General features: G+C 42.1%; 1 long non-coding RNA gene, 1 other non-coding gene and 1 pseudogene across 3 annotated transcripts in view; 1 reads left to right on the top strand and 2 right to left on the bottom strand.

Annotated features, from left to right (window-relative positions):
- LOC129024592 (uncharacterized) overlaps positions 1 to 17,364 on the bottom strand; it is a 29,496-nt gene that overhangs the window by 1,393 nt on the left and 10,739 nt on the right. Inside the window, exon 4 of one of the 2 annotated variants that reach the window (XR_008497104.2) lies at positions 16,376 to 16,549. The exons of the other annotated variant lie outside the window; for it this stretch is intronic. This is a non-coding gene — a long non-coding RNA (uncharacterized LOC129024592). Of the gene's footprint in view, positions 1 to 16,375; positions 16,550 to 17,364 lie in introns of those variants that run through there. 2 annotated transcript variants of the gene reach the window in all.
- LOC129024591 (elongation factor 1-gamma-like) lies at positions 4,531 to 5,887 on the top strand (annotated as a pseudogene).
- Positions 9,594 to 9,698, bottom strand: LOC129025498 (U6 spliceosomal RNA). The gene has a single exon (XR_008497254.1). It is a non-coding gene; the product is annotated as a U6 spliceosomal RNA (small nuclear RNA).

A 17,364-nucleotide genomic window follows, 5' to 3' on the forward strand; every position in this document is an offset into this window, starting at 1 on the left:
GAGAGGTGGTGGCAGCCCAGAATAATGGGACACTATCAACAACCATCCTAGTTCTGTGGCAGAATGCGCAAACCATGAACAGTAGGGGTTACTATAGCCTTCCAGTGTCCTGTTCTAAGAATAGAACAGGATGTCATTTTGTAAAAAGTGGCTCTGTGTCCCTAGTCAAGAATAGTGGCACAGGGGATTTTCAAGGGGGAAGATGGGCTGTAATTTCTAAGAGCTCTGCTGTTTGGCCTGAAGGGACTAACTTTGTTTATTTGTTTATTTATTTATTTAGAGACAGCGTCTCCCTCTGTCATCCAGGCTGGAGTGCAGTGGCATGATCATGGCTCACAGCTTACTGCTCAAGCGATCTTCCTGCCTCAGTCCCCGAAGTGCTAGGGTTACAGGCATGAGCCTGTATAAATAACTAACTTTATTTAGAATAGAGAGTGGTGAAATCTGTGACCAGTGGAGGTCTTGGAGAATACTTAGAGAAAACCAAGAAAAGAGACAGCCAAAAAGAACCCTCTGGATCACAGTCCAGAGGTTTGGGGAACTCTTTGTACAATAGGGATGGCTGTAGCCAATCAAGAATGAAGCTTAGCCGGGCGCGGTGGCTCAGGCCTGTAATCCCAGCACTTTGGGAGGCCGAGGCGGGCGGATCACGAGGTCAGGAGTTCGAGACCAGCCTGGCCAATGTGGTGAAACCCCGTTTCTACTAAAAATACAAAAATTAGCTGGGCATGGTGGCGCATGCCTGTAACCCCAGCTACTCAGGAGGCTGAGGCAGGAGAACTGCTTGAACCGGGACCCGGGAGGTGGAGGTTGCAGTGAGCCGAGATCATGCCATTATACTCCAGCCTGAGCAACAAAAGTGGAACTCTGTCTCAAAAGAAAAAAAAAAAAAAGAGTGAGCCTTAGAGCAAGACATAGGCGAGATATAAAAGCATTTTCCAAGCCATACACAGAGTCATCAACACAGAACAGAAGCTTCACTGGCATGAGGGGTTTAAACACAAAACTCTGACCAAACACTGGACAATAAGCTGCTCTGACTCAGGGGTGACTCCTACGAAATCAAACGTGAAAACAATATCACAAATACCAAATGCACAGTCAATAAAAGATAAAATATATATACTGAAACACATCAGCCAACAGGAGAATAGACAAGTACGTTGTGGCATTGTTATACAGTAGAGTATGCTCAACATACATAATTCTCAAAAACATAATTAATCAAGAAAAGTTGGAGAACAATGTACATAGCATAATACCGATTTTATAATGTTTAAAAATATGCATAGCAATGCAACGTGTGACTTACAAATTCATACTAGGTAGCAATCACATGAACAATACACTTGAGAAAAGTACCCGTTCAGGTGATCGTAGTTGCCTCCAGGAAGGAAAAAATAAAGAAAATGGGAAATCTAAAATATATATATATAATGTACTATATATATACTATATATATATTCAGTATATATATATACTGAATATATATATACTGAATATATATACACAGTATATATATACACTGTATATATATACACTGTATATCTATATATACTGTATATATATACTGTGTATATATATACAGTGTACATATATATATATATACCAGATAACATCAAAATTTAAAACTTCTATGCTTCAAAGGACAACATCAAGAAAATGAAAACAAAATTCAAACAATGGGAGAAAATTTTTGTAAATCCTATATCTAATAAGAGACTTGTACCGAGAACATACAACGAACAATCGCAACTCAATAAACAAGTAACTAGATTTAAAAATGGGTAAGACCTTTGAATGGACATTCTCCAAAGAAGATATACAAATGGCCAGTAAGCACTTGGAAATATACTCACCATCATTAGCCATCAGGGAAATGTAAATCAAAATCACAAAGAGATACCACTTCAAACCCACTGGGATGATTATAATTAAAATCAGGCCAGGAGCAGTGGCTCACGCCTGTAATCCTAGCACTTTGGGAGGCTGAGGCAGGTGGATCACTTGAGGTCAGGAGTTCAAGACCAGCCTGGCCAACATTGTGAAACCCCATCTCTACTAAAAATACAAAAATTAGCTGGGCATGGTGGTGGGCACTTGTAGTCCCAGCTACTTGGGAGGCTGAGGCAGAAGAAGAATTGCTTGAATCTGGGAGGTGGAGCTTGCAGTGAGCCGAGATGGCGCCACTGCACTCCAGCCTGGGTGACAAGAGTGAGACTCCATCTCAAAAAAAAAAAAAAAGAATAAAAATTTTTGGTGAGCATTAGAGAAATGGGAACTCTCATACACTGCTGGTAAGAATGTGAATTTTTTCTCTCTCTCTCCTCTTCTCCCTTCTCCTGAATGTAAAATGTTACAGCCACCTTGCACATAAGTCTGGCAGATCTTCACACAGTTAAACATAAAAATTCCATAACCTACCAATTTCATTCCTAGGTAGGTACCTAAGGAGAAATGAAAACATATGTCTGTACAAAAAATATACATAATCATAACGGCTTTATAGGTAAGCACTGAGTGCATCCCTAGTGTCTAGCAAAAGGTGAAGGGATAAAGAAATTGTGGTACATATTGTATTATTCCATCTACAAAAAAAATGTCCAAGCCAGACTTGATGGCTCACGCCTATAATCTCAGCACTTTGGTAAGCTGAGGCGGGAGGATCACTTGAGCCCAGGTGTTCGAGTCCAGCCTTGGCAACATAGGAAGACTCTGTCTGTACAAAAAATAAAGAAAATTAGCCAGGGCATGCATCTGTATCTTCAGGTACTCCGGAAGTCTAGGTGAGGATTGCTAGAGCCGCAGCGGTGGTGGAGGTTGCAGTGAGCTGAGATGATGTCACTGCACTCCAGCCTGGGTGACAGAGTGAGACCCTGTCTGCCAAAAAAAAAAATCCTGGCTGGGCGCGATGGCTCATGCCTGTAATCCCAGCACTTTGAGAGGCCAAGGTGGGTGGATCACTTTGAGCCCTGGAGTTCGAGACCAGACTGGGCAACATGGTGAAGCCTCATCTCTACAAAAATATAAAAATTAGCCAGGCATGGTGGCCAGCTACTTGGGAGGCTGAGGCTGGAGAATCCCTTGAACCTGGGAGGCAGAGCTTGCAGTGAGCCGAGATCGTGCAATGGCACTCCAGCTTGTGTCACAGAGCAAGACTCCCCATCAAAAAAAAAAAAAAAAAAATCCAGAATAGGCAAATCTGTAGAGACACAAGGAAATTAATGGTTGTCTAGGACTGTTGAGGATGGCAGTAGGGGGCAACAGCAAAAGGGTATTATATTGTGAAATATAAATATTTAGTCTTCACCGGGCACAGTGGCTCACGCCTGTAATCCCAGCACTTTGGGAGGCCAAGACGGGTGGATCACGAGGTCAGGAGATCAAGACCATCCTGGCTAACACGGTGAAACCCCGTCTCTACTAAAAATACACAAAATTAGCCGGGCATGGTGGCATGCACCTGTAGTCCCAGCTACTCAGGAGGCTGAGCCAGGAGAATCACTTGAACACAGGAGGCGGAGGTTGCAGTGAGCCAAGATCGTGCCGCTGCACTCCAGCCTGGGTAGCAGAGCAAGACTCCATCTAAAAAAAAAATAATTAAATAAAAAATAAAAAAGTAATAAAAAAACTTAGTCTTCAAGTCCTGGTTTCCTAAAACGGCACCTAAAACCCTTCAAATCTCCAGAGTGATAAAAATGGCTTTTGTATGCTAATGAGATGACTGGTGGCAGCCCCTAGGTAGCTGCAGAGTGGGAGCTGGTCACTGGAAAGACCAAGCATGATTAGAGGGTTGGGACTTTCAGCCCCACTTCCCAAACTTCAGGGAGGTAACAGGGGTTAAAGGTTGACTTCATAACCAATGGCTGTTGATTTCATCAATCATGCCTATGAAATGAAGCTTCTATAAAAGCCTAAAAGGACAAGGTTTGGGACCGTTTCCAGATAGCCTAACACATCTAGGTTCCTGGAGGGTGCCAGGAGAAGGCACGGAAGTTCCACACCCCTTTTCATATACCTTGCCCTGTGCATCTTTTCCATCTGGCTGTTCATCAGTACCCTTTGTAAAACGCTTTCTAATAAATAAGTAAATGTAAGTAAAGTGTTTTCCTGAGTTTTGTGAGCCATTCTATCAGGCCAGTATAACTCTCATATCAAAACCAGGTAAAGCATCACAATAAGGGAACTACAGGCCCAACATGGTGACTCACACCTGTAATCCCAGCACTTTGGAAGGCTGAGGTGGGCAGATTGCTTGAGCTCAGGAGTTCAAGACCAGCCTGGGCAACATGGTGAAACCCCGTCTCTACTAAAAACACCAAAAAAAAAAAAAAAAAAAAAAGCTGGGTGTTGTAGTGCACTCCTGTAATCCCAGCTACTCGGGAGGCTGAGACAGGAGAATATCTCTTTGAACCTGAAAGGTGGAGGTTGTAGTGAGCTGAGATCACACCACTGCACTCCAGCCTCGGTGACAAGAGTGAGACTCTATCTTAAAAAACAAACAAAAAAGCCTTTCTTTGAGGAATCACCATGGCGGCTGGGACCCTGTACACATATCCTGAAAACTGAAGGACCTTCAAGGCCCTCATTGCTGCTCAGCACAGAGGGGCTCAGGTCCGTGTGCTCTCCGCACCACCCCATTTCCACTTTGGCCAAACCAACCGCACCCCTGAATTTCTCCGCAAATTTCCTGCTGGCAAGGTTCCAGCATTTGAGGGTGACGATAAATTCTGTGTGTTTGAGAGCAATGCCGTTGCCTACTATGTGAGCAATGAGGAGCTGCAGGGAAGTACTCCAGAGGCAGCAGCCCAGGTGACGCAGTGGGTGAGCTTTGCTGCTAGCAATATAGTGTCCCCAGCCAGTACCTTGGTGTTCCCCACCTTGGGCATCATGCACCACAACAAACAGGCCACTGAGAATACAAAGGAGGAAGTGAGGCAAATTCTGGGGCTGTTGGATGCTCACTTGAAGACAAGGACTTTTCTGGAGGGCGAACGAATGACGTTGGTTGACATCACAGTTGTCTGCACCCTATTGTGGCTGTATAAGCAGGTCCTAGAACCTTCTTTCTGCCAGGCCTTTCCCAATACCAACCGCTGGTTCCTCACCTGCATTAACCAGCCTCAGTTCTGCACTGTCTTGGGGAAAGCAAAACTATGTGAGAAGATGGCCCAGTTTGATGCTAAAAAGTTTGTGGAGAGCCAGCCTAAAAAGGACACACCACGGAAAGAGAAGCGTTCACGGGAAGAGAAGCAGAAACCCCAGGCTGAGCGGGAGGAGAAAAAGGTGGCTGCCCCTACTCCTGAGGAGGAGATGGATGAATGTGAGCAGGTGCTGGCTGCTGAGCCGAAGGCCAAGGACCCCTTTGCTCACCTGCCCAAGAGTACCTTTGTGTTGGATGAATTGAAGCTCAAGTACTCCAATGAGGACACACTCTCTGTGGCACTGCCATATTTCTGGGAGCACTTTGATAAGGACGGCCGGTCCCTGTGGTACTCAGAGCATCGCTTCCCTGAAGAATTCACTCAGACCTTCATGAGCTGCAATCTCATCACTGGAATGTTCCAGTGACTGGACAAGCTGAGGAAGAATGCCTTCGCCAGTGTCATCTTCTTTGGAACCAACAATAGCAGCTCCATGTCTGGAGTCTGGGTCTTCTGAGGCCAGGAGCTTGCCTTTCCACTGAGTCCAGATTGGCAGGTGGACTATGAATCATACACATGGCAGAAACTGGATCCTGGCAGCGAGGAGACCCAGACGCTGGTTTGAGAGTACTTTTCCTGGGAGGGGGCCTTCCAGCATGTGGGCAAAGCCTTCAATCAGGGCAAGATCTTCAAGTGAACATCTGTTGCCATCACCTAGCTGCCTGAACCTGCCCTTCAGGGAGAAGGGGTCATTAAAGAAAACTGAACATTGGAAAAAAAAATTTTGGGGTTTTTATTATTATTATTATTTATTTATTTATTTATTTATTTATGAGACTGAATCTCACTCTTGTCTCCTAGGCTGGAGTGCAGCGGAACAATCTTGGCTCACTGCAACCTCTGCCTCCCGGGTATAAGCAATTCTCCTGCCTCAGCCTCCCAAGTAGCTGGGATTACAGGCACCCAACACCACGCCTGGCTAATTTTTATATTTTTAGTAGAGATGGGGTTTCACCATGTTGGACAGTCTGGTCTCAAATTCCTGACCTCAGGTAATCTGCCCGCCTTAGCCTCCCAAAGTGCTGGGATTACAGGCGTGAGCCACCACAACCGGCCAAAAAAACCTTTTTAACCTTTGCCAATGTGATACAGGAACAAACACATTTCAGTGCTATTTTTAAAAGACAGCCCCAGCCTGGGCAACAAAGCCAGACTTCATCTCTACATAAAATAAACAAAAACTAGCCAGGCATGGTGGCACACGCCTGTAGTCCTGCCTACTTGGGAGGCTGAGACAGAAGGATCACTTGAACCCAGGAGGTTGAGGCTGGAGTAAGCTGTGATCACGTCACTGCACTTCAGCCTGGGCAACAGAGCAAGACATTGTCAAAAAAGAAAAAAAAAAAAAGGAAGTGAAAAAATAAAAAGAAAACTACAAACCAATATTCCCTATTTATGTGGATGCACGAACTATCAACAATATACTAGAAAGGTGACTACAGTAACATGTAAAAATAACTATACAATATAACCAAGTGTGATTTATCCCAGGAATACAATGTTCTTTTAACATCCAAAAGTGAAATTATATAATACACTATATCAAGAAAAAACACAAAAATCACATGATTATCCCAATAGTTGCAGAGAAAAAATTGACAAAATCTAACACCGCTTCATATAAAAATATTCAATAAACTAGGAATAGAGATAACTTCCTCATCCTCATAAAGGGCATCTGGGAAAAACCCAAAGCTAAGGCTGGGCGTGGTGGCTCACGCCTATAATCCCAGCACATTGGGAGGCCAAGGTATGTGGGTCACTTGAGCTCAGGAGTTCGAGACCAGCCTGGCCAACGAGGTGAAACCGTGTCTCTATTAAAAATACAAAAATTAGTTGGGCGTGGTGGAGGGTGCCTGTAGTTTCAGCTACTCAGGGGGCTGAGGCAGGAGAATCACTTGAATGCAAGAGGAAGACGTTGCAGTGAGCTGAGATCACACCACTGCACTCACTCCAGCCTGGGCAACACAGTGAGACTCCGTCTCAAAAAAAAAAAAAAAAAAAAAGTAGGCCAGGTGCAGTGGCTCACACCTGTAATCCCAGCACTTTGGGAGGCCGAGGCGGGTGGATCACCTGAGGTCAGGAGTTCGAGTCCAGCCTGACCAACATGGAGAAACCCCATCTCTACTAAACATAGAAAATTAGCTGGATGTGGTGGCTCATGCCTGTAATTCCAGCTACTTGGGAGGCTGAGGCAGGAGAATCTCTTGAACCCAGGAGGCAGAGGTTGCAGTGAGCTGAGATCATGCCATTGCAGTCCAGCCTGAGCAACAAGAGTGAAACTCCATCTCAAAAGAAAAAAACGTTATGGGTACATTGTAGGTGTATATATTTATGGGTTACATGAGATGATTTGATACAGGAATGCAATGTGAAATAAGCACATCATGGATAACAGAGTATCCATTCCTTCAAGAATTTATCCTTTGAGTTACATACAATCCAATTATACTCCTCAAGTTATGTAAAAATTTACAATTAAGTTATTTTTATTTATTTATTTATTTATTTTTGAGATGGAGTCTCACTCTGTCTCCAAAGCTGGAGTGCAGTGGCATGATCTCGGGTCACTGCAACATCCACCTCCCAGTTTCAAGTGATTCTCCTGCCTCAGCCTCCCAAGTAGCTGGGATTACAGGCACGCACCACCACGCCCCGCCAATTTTTGTATTTTTAGTAGAGACAGGGTTTCACCATGTTGGCCAGGCTGGTTTCAAACTCTGGACCTCAGGTGATCTGCCTGCCTCGGCCTCCCAAAGTGCTGGGATTATAGGCGTGAGCCACTGCGCCCGGCTACAATTAAGTTATTATTGGCGATAGCCACTCTATTGTGCTATCAAATAGTAGGTCTTATTCATTCTTCATATATTTTTTGTACCCATTAACCATCCTCACCTCTGCCACAAACCCCCCACTATCCTTCCCAGCCTCTGGTAACCATCCTTCTACTCTCCATGTCCATTAATTCAATTGATTTTATTTTTAGATCCCACAAATAAGTGAGAACATGTGACGTTAGTCTTTCAGGGCCTCAATTATTTCACTTAACATGATTTCTGGTTCTATCCACGTTGTTGCAAATGAATGGATCTCATCCTTTTTTATGGCTGCACAGTACTCTGTTGTGTGTATGTACCACATTTTCTTTATCCATTCATCTGCTGATGAACACTTAGCTTCCCTCCAAATCTTAGCTATTGTGAACAGTGCTGCCACAAACATAGGAGTGCAGATATCTACTGATTTTCCTCCTTTTGGCTATTTACCCAGCAGTGGGGTTGCTGGATCTTACAGTAGCTCAATTTTTATATTTTAAGGAACCTCCAAGCTGTTCTCCATAGTGGTTGTACTAATTTACATTCCCACCAAGAGTGTACTAATTTACATTCCCACCTTTTCTCCATATCCACACCAGCATTCATTATTGCCTGTCTTTGGGATATAAACCATTTTAACTGGATAGGATGATATCTCACTGTAGTTTTAATTTGCATTTCACTGATGATCAGTGATGTTGAGCATCTTTCAAAATGCTGTTGTCATTTGTATGTCTTCTTTTGAGAAATGTCTATTCGAATCTTTTGCCCATTTCTTGATCATATTATGAGATTTTTTCTAATAGAGTTGTCTGAGCTCGTTACATATTCTGGTGATTAATTGTGTGTCAGAGGGGTAGTTTGCAAATATTTCTCTCATCCTATGGGTTGTCTCTTCACTTTGTTGATTGTATCCTTTGCTGTGCAGAAGCTTTTTAACTTGATGTGATTCCATTTGTCCACAGTTTCATTGACTGTGCTTGTGGGGTATTGCTTAAGAAATCTTTGCCCAGACCAATGTCCTCGAGAGTTTTCCATATGTTTTCTTGTAGTAGTTTCATAGTTGGAGGTGTTAGATTTAAGTCTTTAATTCATTTTGATTTGATTTTTGTATATGGTGAGAGATAGGGGTCTAATTTCATTCTTCTGCATATGGACATCCAGTTTTCCCAGCACCATTTACTGAAGAGACTGTGTTTTCCCCAGTGTATGTTCTTGGCACCTTTGTCAAAAATAAGTTCACTATAGGTGTGTGAATTTGTTTCTGGGTTCTCTGTTCTGTTCCATTGGTCTATGTGTCTGTTTTTGTGCTGGTACTATGCTGTTTTGATTATTGTAGCTCTGTTGTATAATTCGAAGTCAGCTAAAGTTATCCCTCCAATTTTGCTCTTCTTGCTTAGGATAACTTTGGCTATTCTGGGTCTTCTGTAGTTCCATATAAATTTTAGAATTGTTTTTTCTATTTCTGTGATGAATGTCATTAGTATTTTAATAGGGATTGAATTTAATCTGTAGATTGCTTTGGGTAGTATGAAAATTTTAACAATATTAATTCTTCCAATCCATGAACATGAAAAATATAGAATGCTTCACAAATTTGCGTGTTATCCTTGCACAGCTGCCATGTATCTTCTCTGTATCTTTCCAATTTTAGTATATGTGCTGCTGAAGTGAGCACATAAAGCATGTTTGAGTGCTTAATTTGTGAGTCAGATTTGCTAGTTCTGACCTCTCCTCTGTGACCTAAGTGTTACACCCATTTTACAAAGGAAACAACCTATGCACGGAATGAGTAAGAAACCGGCCTAAAATTGTGCCCAAATCAAGAGGTGGAGCTGGGTTCCTCCTTGGGTCTGTTTGATTCTAAGTTTGTATTTATAACGCCTCTGTCAACTGGCTATTTTTTACTCAATAGCCGTCATGATGATGCAAAGGACAAGAGTGAAGTACTATTACTTCTGGCCTGTCAACTTGGCCAAGTGTAAAATCTTAATTTTACTCAGTTCTGGCCAGGGAGCAGCAAAGTACTTAGTCTCATCCACAGAAAGTGAATCCCTTGGTACAAGTTTTCTTGAAGGCAGTTGACTGATTTGATAGTCCTGCTTCACCAGGTAATTCCATACATGACACTTCATCCACACGAAATGTTCAGACATGTACACATTGTTTTATTATCTATGGAGATATTCTTTAAACGCCTATACATCCACTGATTGACAAATAACCATAGTAGGATTGTTTGGACAGAAAGCTCAGACAGACACATCTAAGTAAATCAACTAAGGTTTACTTCTGCAAATGACATAGAAGAAAGTCATTGTAGTCAGGATACACAACTCAAAGATAAGCTGTGCTCTTGAGTGTGGAGATATAAGCATCTGAACTTCTGATCCTTATCAAGCAGCAATGGTAGTGATGGTGGGATGATGGAAGGTGGAGACACAATTTTGCAGATGTAATACTTTAGTGAGTGAGAGCCATACCAGACCTTCTGGAAGGTAATTAGTCACATTACAAACAGAGTAGGATAGGCTGGATATGTACCAGCAACATCTGCATCAAAGTGGAGTGCCTCTCCTCAATCATAGGGTTGCACTCTGTGTGTGTACTGTATGCATTATGACTACAAACTGCAGTGTAGCACATTATACTCAGGTTGAACAAAATCTTCATTTATCACTTTCAGCCTTCCCTAGGTCTACTCAGCCTAGTCCAAGTAAGTTTCTGAACTGTAAGCCATTACCCAGAAGACTCTGTGTATCAAGCAGACAGTCTCTTAGAATAGATATAGTGTTCATCCTGCCCAACTTAAGTACCAACCAATATATGATTCCGTAGTTGAATTATAATGTGATAAAATAATAAGGAAAAAAGTAGAATGTAGGCTGGGCATGGTGGCTCACACCTGTAATCCCAGCACTTTTGGGGGCTGAGGTAGTAGGATTGCTTAAGCTTAGGGATTCAGGACCAGCCTGAGCAACATAGCAAGACCTCATCTCTACTTAAAAAAAGTAGGATATAAATATTTATTTATGATATGGATAGATGTTAATGATATTTATAAAAATGAACAAAATAGCTTACGTAACTGCATGAATAAGACACTCCCATTAAAATATTCCTAACTGGGGCCAGGCGCGGTGGCTCACGCCTGTAATCCCAGCACTTTGGGAGGCTGAGGCGGGCGGATCACGAGGTCAGGAGTTTGAGACCAGCCTGGCCAACATGGTGAAATCCCATCTCTACTAAAAATACAAAAATTAGCCGGGCGTGGTAGCATGCGCCTGTAGTCCCAGCTACTCGGGAGGCTGAGGCAGAAGAATCGCTTGAACCCGGGAGGCAGAGGTTGCAGTGAGCCGAGATCATGCCACTGCACTCCAGCCTGGGTGACAGAGTGAGACTACGTATCAAAAAAAAAAAAAAAAAAAAAATTCTTAACTGAATGTATCTTACGCATAGGAAATTTCTGTCAGAGTCAGATGCAAATCTTTAAAGTGAATATCATGAGTCATAGGATTCACCCTTTTTTTCCTTCAACATCATTTTCTGCATTTTTATAATGAGCATGTAATACTTTTAATCAGAAATATAAAAAATAACGTTTTAAAATTCTCAGCCAGGCGCGGTGGCTCATACCTGTAATCCCAGCACTTTGGGAGGCCGAGACGGGGGATCACCTGAGGTCAGGAGTTCAAAACCAGCCTCAACATGGAGAAACCCTGTCTCTACTAAAAATACAAAATTAGCCGGGCATGGTGGTGCATGCCTGTCATCCCAGCTACTTGGGAGGCTGAGGCAGGAGAATTGCTTGAATCTGGGAGGCGGAGGTTGCCATGAGCTGAGATCGCGCCATTGCACTCCAGCCTGGGCAACAAGAGCGAAACCGTCTCCAAAAAAAAAAAAAAAAAAATTAAAATAAAATTTTCACAATAAAATGTAAGAAATTATTTTCTAAACCTGATAGAAAATCCATATTTATATAATAAAAGTTTGGCAGAGCTGATTAAATGGAAAAAAAACTCTGTGTGATGAAAGACACCATAAACGAAATACTAAACTCTGAAAAAATTTTGCATTATAAAACCAGACAAAGTCTGGATTTACATAATATAATAGTGGCTCCTAAAAAACAAAATATTTAAAGACAAACCACCATTGATGGTTGGTTTAATAGGCCATTGATCCAAATGGGTCATTGATATGATCAGGAAACACATAGAAAAGAAAATAAGCTATAAATATTTAAACAGATACTTTATCTGGCTAATGCGTATGGATATGTCTTTTTTTTTTTTTTCTTTTTGAGACTGGGTCTCACTCTGTTGTCCAGACTGGAGTGCAATGGCATGATCTTGGCTCACTGCAACCTCTGACTCCCAGGTTGAAGCGATTTTCGTGCCTCAGCCTTCCAAATAGTTGGGACTGCTGATGTGTGCCACCATGCCTGGCTAATTTTTTTATTTTTAGTGGAGATGGGATTTTGCTATGTTGGCCAGGCTGGTCTCTAATTCCTGGCCTCAAGTGATCCACCCACCTTGGCCTCTCAAAGTGCTGGGATTACAGGTGTGAGCCAATGTGCCTGGCCAGGGGGCTGTGTCTTTTAAAAATACTGCTGAAATATGGTTGTTCGTGTTCCACATTGGCAAAGGTTAAAAACAGATTTATAAGCTGGGCATGGTGGCTCATGCCTGTGATTCCAGCATTTGGGAGGCTGAGGTGGGTGGGTCACCTTAGTTGAGGAGTTCGAGACCAGCCTGGCTGGGCTGGCCAACATAGTGAAATCCCATCTCTACTAAAAATACAAAAAATTAGCCAGGTGCCTGTAATCCCAGCTACTCATGAGGCTGAGGCAGGAGAATCGCTTGAACTCGGGAGGCAGAGGTTGCAGTGAGCCGAGATCATGCCACTGCACTCCAACCTGGGCAACAAGAGCAAAACTCTCTCCAAAAAACAAACAAACAAACAAAAACAGATTTATAATTCTTATTATTTTGAGGTTGTATACAAAGGGTGACTTTCATATGGTTTTGGGGAGAATGCATATGCTACTGAATATTTGTACTACTTTTTGGCAATTCTCTATGACATTTATGATTGGTTCAAAGACTAGTTATAGGTCCCAGTGGATGACACTGATCATAATCATAATCATAAACAAACACTTATCTAGTGTTTCCTGTGTACAAGCTAATATCCTTGGCACTTTATATATATCAATTTAGTTACCACAATGACTCTATGAGGTATGAGAAGGTGCATAAACTGTGATCCCTATTTCACAAATAAGGAAATTTAGGTATAGGGAGCTTAGTGATTTCCTGACATTCCCACAGGTAGTTAAGTGGCAGAGCTGGACTTTGACTCCCAAAGCGTGAGCTCCTATCCATTCTGTGCAGTGCCTCTTAATCCCCGATCTGTATTTCTGAGCGCCCCTGTGATATTTTATTAGGTTGTTATTGTGGCCTAGAGAAAATCATTAAATCTCAGTGGTGTGTGACAGTAAACATCTTTTTTGCTCACACATCTGCAGATTGCCTGGTAGTTGGTTGGCTGATCTGAGCTAGGTTCAGCTAGATGGCTGAAAGACTGGGTCTGGGTGTGCTCTACACATCTCTCATCTTTTTAGAATCAGTAGGCTAGCCAAGGAATGGTGATGACAGAGGGAAAAAGCGAGCAAGTAGTAAAACTACAATGCCTCCTATGTCCTAAGTTCAGAAATGACATGCTGTCATTTTTGCTTATATCCCTTTGGCCAGTGACAATGGTATGTCTGAGCCTAATATTAAAGAGACAGGGGCCAAGTGGAGTGGCTCACATCTCTAATGCCATTACTTTGGGAGACTGAGGTGGGAGGATCACTTAAGCCTGGAAGATCGAGCCTGCAGTGAGCTGTGATTGCGCCACTGCCCTCCAGCCTGGGTGACAGAGACCTTGTCTCAAAAACAAATAAATAGGGAAATACACTCCAATTCTACTGAGAGACATGCAAAGACGCATGACAAAGGGTGTGGATACAATGAGGTGGTGAAGAAGTGGGACGAATGATTCTATCTACCAAAGACACTATCATGATAGTTTTCATTTCTGACTTAACTGAGCCTACCCCTCTGTAGCCACGACATCATATTAGATGTTGTGATCACCTGTAATTTATTTGTCCTATACTTCCTTTCCTTTTCCTGTTCATGTGTTCCACTACTGCCTCTTTTATCCAGAAGTTTATTCATATGCAGTTGTATGGTAGATGCACCTGTGTATGGTAAACATGCCTGACAGCAATAACTTAAGCATACTGTGAGAATGACCCTGTATGGCAGATGCACCTGAATGCATGTTTAGAGTTCTGAGCTTAGAAATCTGGTAGGGGCCAACACAGAGATTCATTACTTATCTATAAGGAATATCTGAGCCTCCCACTACCCTGTCCTGTGGAATGCAGGCTGTATGGGGGCCTTTTGTTTTGAGGTTGGTAAGGGGACGGGGCTAGGTGAAAATGCTATATGAACTACGTGCTGTTTGCAGCCTTTGTGGTTCTCCTGCCCAGTCCACCACCACTGGGCTGTGTGGTTCTCCTGTCTAGCCTGCTGCCACTGGATCATCCCTGTGTGTAACACTACTTAAAGATGGTAAAAGAATCAAAATTACTTTTGAGAATGTATTTCCTATGTTATTGTAGTGGAATGGATGGTGGTCTCCTAAAGGAAATGCCCATGTCCTAATTCCTAGAACCTGTGAGTATTACTTTATATGGCAAAATATATGATTATGTTAAGGATATTAAGAGAAGGAGCTTACCCTGGATTATTTGGATGGACCCTAAATGCATTCACATGTGAACCCTGAAAGAGCCAATCCTCTAAGATGGACGCTGAGTGGCTAACTGGGCCTAAATTAAAAACAGAGCCAACAGGCCATTTGCTTACTAAAGGTCACGCACATAATTTGCAATCCTGGAAAACTCCATGCTCACTTAACTTTGGGACTTTCATAACTGTCTGTTCCTGTTTATGTTGCCAGAATCAGCCAATAGACTGTGACCTGTGTGGACCAATCAGAACTCAGCAAGTCAAGGAATTAGAACTGAGCAAGTTTGCTTTCTTCATTTGCATAAGTGGACCAAAATGGGAAACTTGGGTGGGAACTTTGAACTTTGTCTATAAAAGATAACCACTCTTCCACTCAGGGCATTCACAGTTAAAGGAAGGCAGAAAACAAACAAACAAACAAACAACAACAACAACGATAACCCCTCCCTTCTCTCTGAATGCATCTTTGTTTTATACAGAATACGGTGTCTCCCTGGTTTGCAAACTGTTTACTAGAATAAAGTCTCTTTTGGTTTTCTTAAAAGAAAATCTTTATCAGTGGACTTGTTGACACTTATGAGAGGTAGGAGGAATTTACAGACATACAGAAGGGAAGGCTATGAGAACATGGAGTAGAGAGGTGGCCACAAACCAATTAATGCCAACAACTACCAGAAGCTGGAAGAGACAAGGAACGGTTACTCTGCTAGAACCTCCAAAGAAAGTGTCGCCCTGCCAACACTTTGACTTTGAACTTCTAGACTCCACAACTGTGAAAGATAAATTTTTGTTGTTTGGAGCCACCTAGTTTGTAGGAATTTTGTATGACAGCCCTGAAAAACTAATACAATTATCATTACACCACTTTATTGATTTCTCTTTGCCTTCTACATGAATTTAATATTCTCTATAGACTTTCCAATTATTGAGATATTGTATTGATAACACGGTGAGCTCACAAAGGAAATAAAAAATAAGCAGTCATGTTCTCTAACATTATACAATACTTATACATGGCTAATCAGTTTTCTTTTACTTTTTTTTTTTTTTTTTGAGATAGAATTTTGCTCTGTTGCCTAGGCTGGAGTGCAGTGGCATGATTGGCATGATCTTGGCTCACTGCAACCTCCGCCTCCTGGGTTCAAGTGATTCTCCTGCCTCAGCCTCCCGAGTAGCTGGGATTACAGGCACCTTCCACCATGCCTGGCTAATTTGTGTATTTTTAGTAGAGATGGCGTTTTACCATGTTGCCCAGGCATTTTACCATGTTGCCCAGGCTGGTCTCAAAATCCTGGCCTCAAGTGAACCACCCACCGTGGCCTCCCAAAGTGCTGAGATTACAGGTGTGAGCCACCATTCCCAGCCAGCTAATCACTTTTCACTCATTAATGATCACCAGTGGACCAAAGTCACCAAAAACTATTCAAAGTTTTGCCTTGACGAGTTGATTCTCTTCAAAGAGAATTCTCGTGTAGTTCAATAATCAACACATGGAGTTGAGTCTTACACATTTATTTCTGTTTCCCTCTATAAGACAGAGCAGGTGGGGATCCTGGAGAGTAGGTCTCTCAACAAAGGTAGTGGTAGAGGAGGTCTCTAAAGGTGATGGTGATGATGACGGTTTACCACTTAGTTAAGGCAAAGGAGTTGGAGGAGGAGTAAAAACTCCTCTGGGAAGAGATGGTGGTGGTAGAGATGGTGGTGGGGATGGCACTCTATCTGCCTGTGGAAGTAGTGGAAAAGATCCTGAAATCTATGAGCAGCCCGAGGGTCCATGCTCCCGTAATACAAATAGTCAAGTGTTTAAATGCTCGTAATACAATATGCAGGCCACAATATGTAACAGTAGATATTTGTGGGCTTTTAAAGAGATTATACACTAAACTTATTAATTTATTAACTTTCAAGGACCTAACAGTATCAGTATATGGAAAAGACTTGTGTAGACATATAATAAGCATTTTAAACTCAACACAATGACTACTTCTGCTAACACTCGAATGCTAGGAAAGTTGGTATCCTCATTAAAGGCCTTGTGAAATATTACTACAAAATAATGACAAATTAGATTTCATGATAAACATATGCAAAAAAATACTCTATATGGCTTGGACCTGTTAGAATAGTTGGTTCAAATATGGATAATTAATACAAGGTCATTAGTTTGATTACCTTGCGAGCCAAATAAGTTTATACAAAGATTCTGTCTCATAGTGTCAGTGACCTAGCTGTCTAATAATAGTAACAATGAATAGAAAGTAACATCCATTTGCATGTATATTTGTCAGAGTGTTTAGATCTATCATCTGTTTTGATCCTCATTATAACCCTGTAATGTAGGTTGGGCAAGTAGTTTCATTTCACTGCTTGTAGATGAGGAAACGAACTCCAAAAGTTTGAGTAAATGGACAAAGGTCACACAGTGTGAAACATGATCAAGATTTGAATGCAATTCTTCACACACCTAATTCAGTTCCCTTTCTACTATAAAAGACTACCCCCTCATAAATGCATATAATTTGTCATAAGCTGAGGACA

This window comes from Pongo pygmaeus, chromosome X (assembly GCF_028885625.2).
Source record: "Pongo pygmaeus isolate AG05252 chromosome X, NHGRI_mPonPyg2-v2.0_pri, whole genome shotgun sequence".
Classification (NCBI taxonomy): domain Eukaryota; kingdom Metazoa; phylum Chordata; class Mammalia; order Primates; family Hominidae; genus Pongo; species Pongo pygmaeus.